General features: G+C 46.3%; 1 protein-coding gene across 1 annotated transcript in view; it reads right to left on the bottom strand.

The window, feature by feature from the left end:
• TEAD4 (TEA domain transcription factor 4) overlaps positions 1-9,133 on the bottom strand; it is a 51,613-nt gene extending 42,480 nt beyond the window's left edge. Inside the window, exons 1-2 of the mRNA XM_033053432.1 lie at positions 8,998-9,133; positions 956-1,010 (exon numbers count right to left, since the gene is read on the bottom strand). The gene's annotated coding sequence lies outside the window, so the exon portion shown is untranslated. The remainder of the gene's footprint in view (positions 1-955; positions 1,011-8,997) is intronic.
• Positions 9,134-12,320: the final 3,187 nt, after the last annotated feature.

Raw genomic sequence — 12,320 nt, forward strand, 5'->3', positions numbered from 1 at the left:
TCTCTTTTCTTTCACACATGGTATCTCATTGAGATTCAGAGATCCTGCAGGGCTAGACAGCTGCCAAGAGCCCTTCAGCAAGGTCTCACTGACAGGCAGCACATCTTTAAACAGAGTCCATAGTCTGACACATCTGCTTTCTAATATTAATCCCTCAGTCATTACTGTTGGTAACAGCTCCCTCTTAAGTGCCTGTGGCAGCTGCTCAGCACAAAATCATACTTTCCTGAGGAGCTGAAAAATTACAGCCAGCTGCCTCCAGTTGTTCAGTTTTCTTAGAGCTGCTCTGTCCAAGAGACTCCCCCCAGTCCGTGGCCACCCCCTTTCCCTGTTGGAATTGAGCACAGCACAGCGAGCAGAGAGGTCCCCATTCACTCACCCCTCCCAGGCAGGGGCACTTGCCAGCACAGCCGTGCGGAGTCTGGCAGCCGGCTCCACTCCTGCTCCGGAGCTGGCTGCGCCATGGGAAAGCCGCTGTGTTTCACCAAGAACATCCCTTCACCCTCGGCCTCATCCACTGGAACTGCAGGCTGTGCTGGCAGGGATTGCTCCACCTTACAGGTATTCCTTGGTGTCATTGAAATGCAAACAAACCCAAGCAATTCCGGTATTCACTGCCTTGGTAACATGAGCCAAATACTGCTACTTAGAGGATTCAAACTCATAACATTTTCATATCTGATCACCAGTCAGAGAATTTAAAAAAAAAAAAAATCAGTTCAGCCACAAGAGATGATACCCTGCTGCTCAAGCTATAGAGTTTATTATATATACAAAACAATAAGAAAACCTGTAAACAGGAGCAACCAGCCACTTAATCCCATCTAGAACACCTAGCAAATGAACTTACACAATGCAGTGATACAAGGAGATTCAGGTTTAGAGAAGCAACAGTCTGGAATGCTAAGAAACCTATTGCTCAAGGTAAAAGATGGAAGGTAGCATTCAAACTTACCAGAGGAAGAAGACTGGGAAAATCTATGGGACACTACAAGAATAGCTTAGTTCCTCTGAAAGAGAAAAATGAGTGCAATCAATAGATGAGTAGCTCCCAGATGGTGCAACTCAAAGACTGCAGAAAAAACATACCGGAAGGGGAAAAGGTGGGAAAGCAGGTATTATAAGGTTTCCTAAAGCTCGCAGACAAAAAGAGGAAAAAATCATGGACATGTTTATAAGGTGTCTACAGAAAAAAATAAAGATGCAACTGAAGCAAGACCAACTGGCACTGAACTGTACCTAGGAAGGTAAAAGCACTTTTACAGCACCAGACTGCAACCAGTTCCTCAGGAACTGCACTCCCATCATTAAAGCAACCTGCAGACAGTGGAGATGGGCAGGAGAGGCCGTTCACTGGGCCCCTTGAGAGGCTTTGCTCAAACACTCCACAACAGCTTAGCCAGGGGCTGAGCCTGGCTGTCCTCTCACTTTTTGCCCCAGGCCTCCTGCAATCCTAAGTAATGCTGACCATTCCCTGTGAATAGCCCTATCCACCCAGGACAACAGAGTAATGCTGCATAATCCATGAATAAAACCAGTTAAGTGCTACTGGCTGTAGAGATGTAAAAGCTCTTAACTAGCAGAAGTGCCAGGCAAGGAGAAAAGAACCGAGATTTGCCTCTCTGTATTGGACAAGGTAATACACTCATCACATCCCCGGGCTGCATTCTTGTCTCTGTCTCAACACTGAATGGCTGGTTCACAAAGGAACAAGCACTACTAGCCTCAGATCATATCCAACAGGAGGCTGGGCTCCAGCTGAATGCTTGTCACACCGCCTAACACAAAAATCAAGCTTGGTTTGTTTGCTACACGAAACTGCCTGCAGCAGCTGCTGTTCAAAAGGCACCTGACTTCCCGAGCAAAGCAAAACAACTCTTAAATTATTGCAGTAGCTAGCTCTGGCTGAAACAGAGAGAGGATGTAGTGTCCAGCAGAGTGATATAAATCAAAGCAAGGAGAGAGGAGAACTTCTATCAGTGCAGCCCTGGATAATGCAGTCAAACAGGATGTGATGAGATAAGGCTGTGTGTGGCCTTGCACACCATCCAATCAGTTACATTTGAGATAAAGGAAACAGAGCACAGAGCCTTGCTGCCCTAAGGAGGGGAGGAAAAACCCCCGCAACCCAACAACAAAACCCAAAGGCCAGCTCTGACCCCACTAGCCTAGGGGTGGCCAGCTTGGGGCTCGATCCTGAGCCATGGGCAACTCATGCCCAGCTCATGCCCAGCTGCCACGTACGGGCCACATCACAAGGCCACCAGCCTGGGACTGACAAAATGACTACTGGGTGATTTATGTCTCAGCTGGGAGAGAAAAACGAGCCAGCAAGGGCAGCAGAGATTGACACTGCCAGGTTGTGCTGGGATTGAGCCACGCACTGGGCTGGCCCCAGCTCTCAAAGGAACAGTGGAATTCCTGGGGAGTCACTGTTATCTCCCATGTGGGAACTGTTCCCAGAGCTCCCATTCTCCCTGACTTTCCAAGACATGTGGCATGTGTGTCACAGCTTCCCAAACAGATGAAGGTTGTGGCAGGGTGAAAATGGTTAGTCACCCTCGTGCTAGCAGCAGCAGTCACCAGAAGTCATTCTCCCTGGAGCTGGTTAGAAAGCAAGGAACCAGGAGGGAGTGAAATAATCACGTCCCTTTTCTATCACAGAAGCATTGGTAGTATCAGCTAACACAGGAAAATTGTAACTGTTTCCTTTACATACAGACAAATGTAGATATTGACTGACTAAAATTACTTGAGAATTATCAAACCGAGCTAGAGACAGAAATAAATCAAGCTGAGCATTTTTCCAAGGAGTATTATTCACTTAATTATTAAAGGATAGGGAACCCTCAACAGCAACCTAACAAAACCTTGCTCCTAAACTTGCCAAAACTCAGTTGTCCTGAAAATCTCACCAATGGGCTCAAAAGCTGCCATTTCACCAATGGAAAAAAAATGACGTGAAGATGTAAGTGAACCACCCAATGGAAAAATCAGAATAAGGTTAAAATCTAGAAAGAACTTCAAGGCAAGAAAAGGTTAACTTTAAAAGTGATTTGTAATTGCAAGTGGTAATTTCAGAGGGGTTCATGTTTGACACTGTCTGGAAATAGAGCTTCTTTTAAGGGTTTACTGACAAGTAACACTAAGCTGAGACTCATAATACCCACTTTATGGTATCAAAATCAAATTCTTATTTCCTAATCCTGCCCATGACATCTTTCAATCTCTTGTCTAGGACTCAAAGTAAAGCTTCACAACTGTGACATACTTAGCTTCCCATGACACTAATGGAAGAATTGAACATGAGCTCAGACAAGAGACAGATGTTTGCAAATCTCATCCAATGCAGTGAAAATGTTTAGCTCCAAAACTACAGTCAGTGTCCAAGAAAAGAAATAGCTGAACCTGGGCTAAGAGACTTACATGAGAATAGGCAGTGATCACACTACCCATGAATGCAGTCAAATTTCCCCTTCTACGGTGTTTGCAGGTGATCTGTGTTATGAGCATGACCTGTCTGGTCAGGACTAAGCCCTCTACTAAAGGCTCAAAACAAATGCAAATCACTAACATACAGAACAGGTATATGAAATGGGTCCAGGGCTCAGCGCTCTTCTGGCTTTTCCTCCTTCAGTCAACCAATTCCACATGTGCTTTGATTTTAGCAGTAGTCAGGCATGAGCTTAAAGGGGTTTGATACTTGTCATGAAGCAATGCCTAAGTAGAGAACAGCCACGATGAAACACCTGCATCACATGAATGAACCCTACCCACTGCTATCAACCCAGCTGCACTCTCCTGGCGTATTCAGACACCACCCTACCTCAGTTTTGGAATACACACTCCATCTGAATCAAGCAGCAGGTCAACAGTCACTGCTTACACATTCAGTTCTTACGGCTGACACTGGGGAAAGTCAGCCTTTCTGTACAACAGTGTGAAATTTCCAGGCAAACACACACCAGACATTTTTGCCAGATTCCAGCGCTCCTGCCAGTTTGATGCATGACACCGTAAAGCCACCCTCAACTCAAACCAGTGTTATTTTGAGTTCAAAACTCTTTCCTCTCTTGAATGTGGCATAAACATGCCATCACCTCCAACCTATTGAACACAGAGCAATTTCACAGAAAGCAAGTGAAAATCATGAGAATTTGTAATTACAACCTCAACCCTCAAAGAAGGATCAGTGTTTTAAAAAAATTTAAAAAAATTTTAAAAAGAAATGTCAAAAACTAAAAAACAAACTTGTCCCCATATATTAAAGGAAAGCATGAACCCTCTGATTTATCTCTTTGCCCTTCCAGACCCTTCTCCCCAGGAAGGTCAACAGGTTATATACCTTCTGCTGGATTAATCTACAGGAGAAAAAGGGCAGCTAGCCAAGCAAAACTAGATTCTTAAAGGTACACAGACAACCACACACTTTGCTCCAGTCTTTAAAGAATGTTCTTACAAATAAAACCTGTGACCAAAAGCAGTGGAAAAAGATGCTGCTACTCTGTTTTTCAGTTTGCATCCTGGATGGAGAGAAGCAGAGATTTCCATGTTCCACCTGCACAGTTATTTTCTTATGATCACATAGATCCCTCACAAAGAATTGGGGGCAGAGAAATAAGTAGAATTTTATTATTTTATTTTTATAAAGGTAATTCAAAGAGCAGTGAGTGTGCTTGGATTTAATCTTCTTACACAAACCTCTCTTTTACACCTTTTTTTTTTCCCTAAGCTAACAAGATTTTCAAACCAAAAGATCTGCCTAAATCCTGCTAGTCTGGTACAAATGAGCTTTCTTTCGATCAGCTACGGAGATCTATGATCAGCTAAAATGAACTTAGGACACATTAATAAATCCTCCCTTTCCATTTCAGTGTACACCTGCTCCATGTTCTCTTGACATTTCCTCCTTAGTTCAAGCAGTCCAGGTTACAAGAGATTACACTTTGTCTGGACATCTGTCATTAATGGTTACCACACTGTTGGAAGGGAGGTGCTTTGAGGGTACGCTGATTTATTTTCTCTTTGGCAACAGCAAAGCAGATGTTTAGAAGGCTTGCACCCAGGCTCTGAAAGCCACTGGCACTCATATCTCAGAAATACAGGAGTGTAAAACATCTACCCTTTGGCAATCACATTCTAAGGTAAGAACAAGGTAATTATAAATCTACAAGAGAACAGAAAAACAGAGTCAGTGACTCAGCCAGTAGCACCAGGAACTGGAAAACCTGCCCCTCCCTAGCAGGAAAACGTCTAATTCATATGGTGTTAAAAACAAAGGGGAGTGACTGCATCATCTCCAGAAAAAGGACGACCCAAGGGGCAGAAACAATAAAACCAAAAACCTACCAAACCCTCCCCCAATCCCCAAAAAAAACCCAAGAACTCAAAACACCACATCCTACCCCTAAAAAACTCTTTCTAATAATCTAGTCTCAGATCTTGTAATGAGCTCCATGCATGCCAACTCATGGCTTTTTTACAAGGTTCTACAAAGGAATATGCTGGGTATTTATTTAGCATGGTTGTTAGCAGAATTTGGAGAGAGAGGAGCATCCGTTACTGTGAACCCTAATAAAATTGATTCCTACTCAAAGGAAGATAGAAATGCTGTGAAGGTAGAGAATGAAAAGAACACAGTATGCAATGAAATAAGTTTAGATTTAAAATAGCATTTCTTACTCTCTACAGAAATCACAGCTAAAAATTACTTCAGATTGGCTTTGGAGAGCACTGATCATATTATTAGAAAATTAACAAATAGCTTCGAAACTATGCATAATGATATATATGATATATGAGACAAACAGAACCAACGGATGCAGAGGTCATCTACTGGGTTGCTGCAAAGATCTTTGCTAGTCGAGTTGTCGTTAACATCTTAATTAAAGATCTAAGACTGACTCCAGGCAATGGTAATGAAACTTGCATGATACAGAATGAAGTTTACCAACACCAGTGGGTAGGAACAACTCAAAGGGTGTTAGTGCAAAAAAAGAAAACTAAAGAAGCAAGAGAGAGAAATAGGACTATGTGGAAAAAGAAATGCAAAGAAAACCCAGATATAAAATCAAGGAAAAAGCCCTGCCAGAAGCAGAAGCTAAAGACAGGCAAGTGTGGGAATGCTGAACAAATGAGAGAGTTGTCTGCAAAGCAAATGCTTCTGCAAAATGACCAATGTGACTTTAATCTGCCTGGGCTCAAATATCACTTCAGGCAACAAAGAGAGATGAATCACTCCAACTCGTGGAATATTGGATCTCACTTTGACAAAGAAACACAGATAAACTGAAGAAAATTAAGAGTATAAAATACCTCCAATAATTAGACCTAGAAAATTTAAAAATATAATTATATCCTCATTAGTAGCTTGTAAGAACTTAGAAGATGCAAATGCAGAGAGAGATAATTACTAATCATTTCAGAGAAATACACACCAAGGTAAAAACTATTACAGTAGAGTAAGAAAACTTTTCAGATGTACATTGGGTGATGAAAAACTTGCCCAAGAAAACTTTTGCATGGCATGGAGGAATGGGGGGGAAGAACCAAACTAAACCCCAAACCTAAGAAATGCAGAAGACAAACACGAGCTATAGGGAAAGCATAATAGATCTTTAAAGAAAAGGTAATGCTAAATTTTCACATACTTAACATACGGTGTGGTCAGATAAAACACAAAATCGTTTTGCTCTCACAGGAGCTACTGTAGACATGGTCCGAGGAGCTACTTAAGGTGGAGAAAAATGGCAATGTTGTTTAGAAAATGTTGCCATTCTTCTCCCACCTTTCATCTCCTAGTCATTGCACCCCCTTCCCCAGACACACCAGCACATGACTGTATGATTAACTTGACTGGAGAATGAACAGATGTGGCTGAAAACCAACTGGCTAAAAGCGAATGTTACTTTTCCGATGGATCAGCCCCGGGGCAGAGAACAGCAGTGCCAGTGTCGCTGCCAGTGACAAAGCACAGAGATGTGACAAGTAAGGAAATGGGTACTTTGAGGCTCTGGGGACAGGTCCACAGCAGTGCCAGCCTCAACTCTTTGTGGACCCACCCCTTGGCTTACACCGGGATAGAACCAGAGCTGAAAGATACAGGAAAGAACACAAAATACCGAGGAAAGCTGTGAATGAGCATACAAACAAATTAAATCTGCATCTCTTGGAAACAGTACTTTTCAGCAACCCTCTCAAAACTCTACTTACTCTACTTGAATTCTGTGACACTAATATCCATAAGTAAAAAAACCAACAGCGACTGTGATTTTATGTAAGCCATAGACAAGATAGAGTGCCATGGAGCCCTTTTTCTCTTTAAAGCTTGGCAGTACTATTTTCATATCATTTTCCCACAGATGTTCTTTAAAACAGCAACATTGAAATGCTTATCACAATAACAGCCTAAAATACCTCAAAACCATCGGTAGCATTAATTTAAAAATCCAAAAGAAATGGAAGGATCCAAGACAGTGGAGAAATTCCTGGTAAGTATTCTCATGCACATTTATTTGCTTCCAGGATCACCTCCAAGAGGACACAAACAGTGAGTTGATAGATCAGTTTAGAGATTGATAAAACTGTTGCATGCTCAAGTTGAGGGAGCCATTCCCTCTGAGATTTAGGAAAACCTGAAAAGCTGACTGCACCCACTGCAAAAAAAACCTGAAAAGGTGACTGTCTGCCCTTCACTCGGCCAGCCCAAGTTCCACAGAAAACCAGAGAGTCCCTCAGCATCCAGTATCCCTAATAAAGAAGTCGTTTTTTATTCCCTACAGGACTATCCCAGGCTCTTGCAAGCTATCGAAATCAGAAGGCTTTAATTGCACAGGTGACTGTACAGCAGCATCAGCCCAGTCCCAGCTTCGTACCCATTCTGCTTCCCCCCTTGTTCTGCTCCTCTCGCTCCTCCCCGTTACTCTCTGCCCTGTCCTGCTGCCCACTTCCTTCTGCGGGAGAACAATAAAACCTCTCACATCTGCCCAGACAGATGGACAGACAGGTGAACGAACGCTCTGCTCACTCTGCACACAGATACCGCAATCAGGTCCTGGGAAAGCCGACCTGTCCCCACTAACAGGAAAAGAGAAAAATAAATCCAATCCCTAAATCTCCTTTCCTCCTACTCAGCCCCCTGCACTTGAAAAGTATTCTGCGTTGTTTACGTGTAGAGGAGTTGCAGAACCCAACTTTTAAGGTTAGAAAGTAACACGAGTGTAACTCCAGGTTAAACAAAAACAAAGTTGGTAATTAGTTGTGGTTAATTCTGAGATTTTGTTTGTTTTTGTTAGGGTTTTTTTTTAACATACGTGACCGTCTACTATAAAATCCTTTACAGAAGTCCTTAAAGCATGTAGAGTTACACTTTTTCCCTCTTCTGCAAAAAAAAAACCCCTGATTTTTAGCATCCCATGCAAGAAATTGTTTAAACGGAATTATCTGCATAAGATAAAAGATTATTCCGGAAAGCTTTTTGTTTGTGTTTTTGTGTGTGTGTGCTTGGTTTGTTTGGGGTTTCTTTAATCCTTTCCTGTGGCATGCCACCAAAACTCAACTCTAACTTCAGGATAACTGAACTGGGAAAACATTCCCTCATCTTTTGGTAAATGCTCTACGACAACCTACGTACCTTCTCACAGATACGCTTCCTTATGATTTTTTTTGTTCTGTTTTTCCCCCATAATTTACATTAAAATTTACTACATTAAGTACTGCTCGTCCTTTTCACCCTCCCCAAGCGCATCTCTATGAACCGTTCCGAGACCTCTTTTTTCTCCCCCTCCCCATTAGCGCTGCAGTTTTCAGCGCCCCAGTTGCCGAAGCGGCAGCGCTGGCAGCCCCTTCCCGGCGGGGGAAGCCGCCGGAGGCTCCATTGAGGATGTTCCCATCGCTTCCTTTGTACGCCTGTGCCTCGCCTGTCGCACACGAGCGGCTCCGCACCCTCCCTTCCAGCCCGTCCCGCGCCCAAGCCATCGTGGAACAGCGTGTCCTGACCTGAGCGAGGCAGGAGCGGCTGCTGCTCCGCAGGGCCAGCGGGGACCGGCTGCAAATCCTCCTTCAGCTCCAGGACTTTCTGCCAAGAGAGCACCGCGCGCTGTTACTGCGCGCCTGCCCCTCGCTCCCGCCCGATCCCACCTCCGAGCCCGCAGGGCTGGCAGCGGGGGCTGGGACAGGGGGAACGGCCGGGTCAGCCTCCCGCTCAGCATCGTCGCCGCCGCCAAGTCGCGAAGCAAAAAGTTGGCGAGGAGCGGCTCCGGGGTGGGCCCGCGGGGCTCCCCCTGGCCGGTCCCGCGGCGGCGAGGAGAGGCGAACAATGCCGGGCCGGGCGGGTGGCCGGGAAGGGATGGAATGGGATGAGATGGAATGGGATGGGAGAGGGGGGGCGGCCGGGCCGGTGGGAGCGGAGGCACAAAGCGCACACTCACCTGAGCAGCGCGGCGCGGCCGGCGGGACGGCGAGCCCGGGCGGCGGCGGGGCGGGGGGGCGGCCGGGCAGGAGTTTGGGAGGAAAAGGGAGGGTTTTTATTTCCCCTGGAGTTTGAAAGGAGGAAGTGAGGAATGCGAGGAATGAGACTTGGTATGAAATTAAGGCGGCCGAGGGAGGGAGGGACTGCCGGCTGAGGCTGGGGCTGGGACGGGGCTGGGAGGGGACTGGCGGGGGGCGGAGGGCAGCGGGAGAAGGGCCGAGGCGGAGTTGGGAACAAAACCCAGTGGGGCCGGGCGCTCCCTGGCCGGGGGCCGTGTGAGACCGGGGCGGACGGAACGCGGGCAATGGCCGGAAGAGGGGCCCGCGGGGGCGGGGGAAGGAAACTCCGGGCGGGCGGCCGGGAGCGGGGGAAGGGGGCAGCGCTGGGAGCGGGCGGGGCGCTGCCGGCTCCAGGAATCGAGAGCAGGCAAGGCGCCCGGCGCGGGAGGGCTTGGAGTGAGCGGCCCGGACGGGCCGGCCCCGGATCGCGGGGAACGCCGCCGCTTGCCTGGTGCTTTCCCTGTGGCGATGGGCCAAGCGGCTGAGGGGGCTCCGGTCCCGGGGACACCCCCGCGCCGCCCGGGCAGGGACGCGGCTCCCGGGCTCCCCCCTGCGCGGCCCGGCGGCTGCCGAGCCCCTCAGGCACCCGCCGTGATTTCCTCCCAGCACCACGGAGCCGCGGCGAAACAGCCCCGGCCCGACACGGCAGCGGGCTTCTCCCGAGGCAGCAAAATGCTCGCCCACGCCCCCGCAAAGTGGTGTTTTCCCCTGGCTTTTCTCAGCCTCACGTCGGAGCTGCTCCTTTCCCACCTGTTCATACAGGAACGCCAGCGCGCTGCACTAGAAAATGCTGGTATGAGACTGGGAATCGTACTAGTGTTGGAAAGCCACATCCCCAAACAAAAGCAGTGGGAAAGCAGCAAGTTTAGTAAATGTGACTACATCCTAGTAGCGGTTCGGGCAAGGCAGCTACATCAGCAAACCAAACTTTTCCGCGGCTCCAGCAGGTGATTTTGTCACAGATGGCTCCTGTAACTACCTGTGAAGAGTTACAACATGGTTGGCTATCTTTAGAACTTCAGTATATTGAAGAAACTGAGGATTTTTGTAAGAACCCAAAGCTAAAAATGTTCCTAGCTCTTTCAAATTGCAGAGACCTGGAAACATGTCCTAAATGTGTTCTAAGGCCTCAGAAACATGATGGCAAAACCTATCAATTTAATAAAAGTAAGGTTTTCTGATACAACTGTAGGAATGAAGAGTATATACAATATAAATAAGATGATGTCACAGAATTCAGTAAAACGATTTGGGAATGTGTGTTGTTTTTTTTATATAAAGCCCTGTCATTAATTAATTTAGTCACTTTTTCTATTAAGATATATGTGCTTTTATAAAAAACCCTATGTATATGAAAGGTAATGCACTTCTCATCACACATATTCAGTGTGAATTCTAGAACAGGTCACATAATTATGTGACTAACATTGTTTTGCTCCCATTTCCTTGCCAAACCAACACAGCTCAAAGAGAAGGAATTGAAACCTATTCCTTCCTGTGAATCATCACACAAATTGTTTGCAGGACTTCAGTCAGTCAGATGGAAACTCGCTCAGGAGAATACAGGTTTTTTACTGGTGGGTTTTTTTACTGGAGCTGATGCAGAACCAAATGACTCTGCTTAGAACAGAAAGCTGAGAGAGTTGGGCAAGCTTATCATCTTAATTCCCCAACCCTATTTGTAATTTAGTAGAATTATTTTCTTAAACAGTTTTTAAAATAGTAAATTAGTATTACTTGCCCTATAATACATAAAGGGCTCCATTCAATTAAGCTTGAACGAAAAATCTTTTGTTTTCACCAAAATTTTCAGTTGTTTTGTTGCTGACAGTGGAATGGGTCACCTTGTATGGAGATTTTAGTTGAATCAAATTAAATGATAAAAAAATCCAGCCTCTGGAATATATTCACCCATTTATGTATTCTCAAAATTAAATGTAAAGTACCAGAGCAGGTTATGGTTACCATAGCCTTTGCCTTAAAGCATGTTGGTAAAGTTCGTTTGCTTCTGGATTTTTTTCTCCCATTTTGGAACAAAAAAAGTGACCTCCAGCTTCCAGTGAGGAAATATTAATTAAATATAGAACACCTTAAAGAACACAATAAGAACATAGAAACTATAGAGTGCAGTAATTTCACGACCATAAGGCACACCGGACTATAGGGCGCACCCCCTGGGAGAGGCAAATTTCACAACTTTGTAGATCATATAAGGCGCTCCGGACTATGAGGCGCACTTTTTTTTTGCAGCGAGGAGCCACGTGGTGCGCAACAAAGTAACAAATTACTGGCAGGTGCTCAATTTGCAAACATTTTTCAAAGATCAGTATAGCCTTTAAACTCAGCCCCAGGCGCCCTCCCCGTGCAGCGGGCCCTGGCACTCCCGCCCGCCTCCAGCGCCGGCTGGCATGGCTCATGGCTCCTGGCTCCCAATGCACGGCCGCGCTGCATCCCGGCTTCCCCGTGGCCGGCGGCAGCAGCGCCACAGCTTCCCGCCGCTTCCCCGTGGCCGGCAGCAGCAGCGCCACCACTTCGCCCTGGCCGAAGGCCGTGCCGCATCCCCCTGCCCGGCAGCCACCCCGCATCCCGGCGTCCACCCGCCCAGCGGCCGCGGCTCCTGCGGTTCCCGACTTGGCTCGCAGCTCACACTTCCAAGTTTGCAAATTTCGCAACTTTTTACATTATATAAGGCGCACTGGACTATAAGGCGCACTTCCGGGTTCAGACCAAAATTTTAGTCAAAAGGGTGCGCCTTATAGTCGTGAAATTACTGTATATAATTTAAAAGATAC

This window comes from Catharus ustulatus, chromosome 2 (assembly GCF_009819885.2).
Source record: "Catharus ustulatus isolate bCatUst1 chromosome 2, bCatUst1.pri.v2, whole genome shotgun sequence".
In the NCBI taxonomy this organism is placed as follows: domain Eukaryota; kingdom Metazoa; phylum Chordata; class Aves; order Passeriformes; family Turdidae; genus Catharus; species Catharus ustulatus.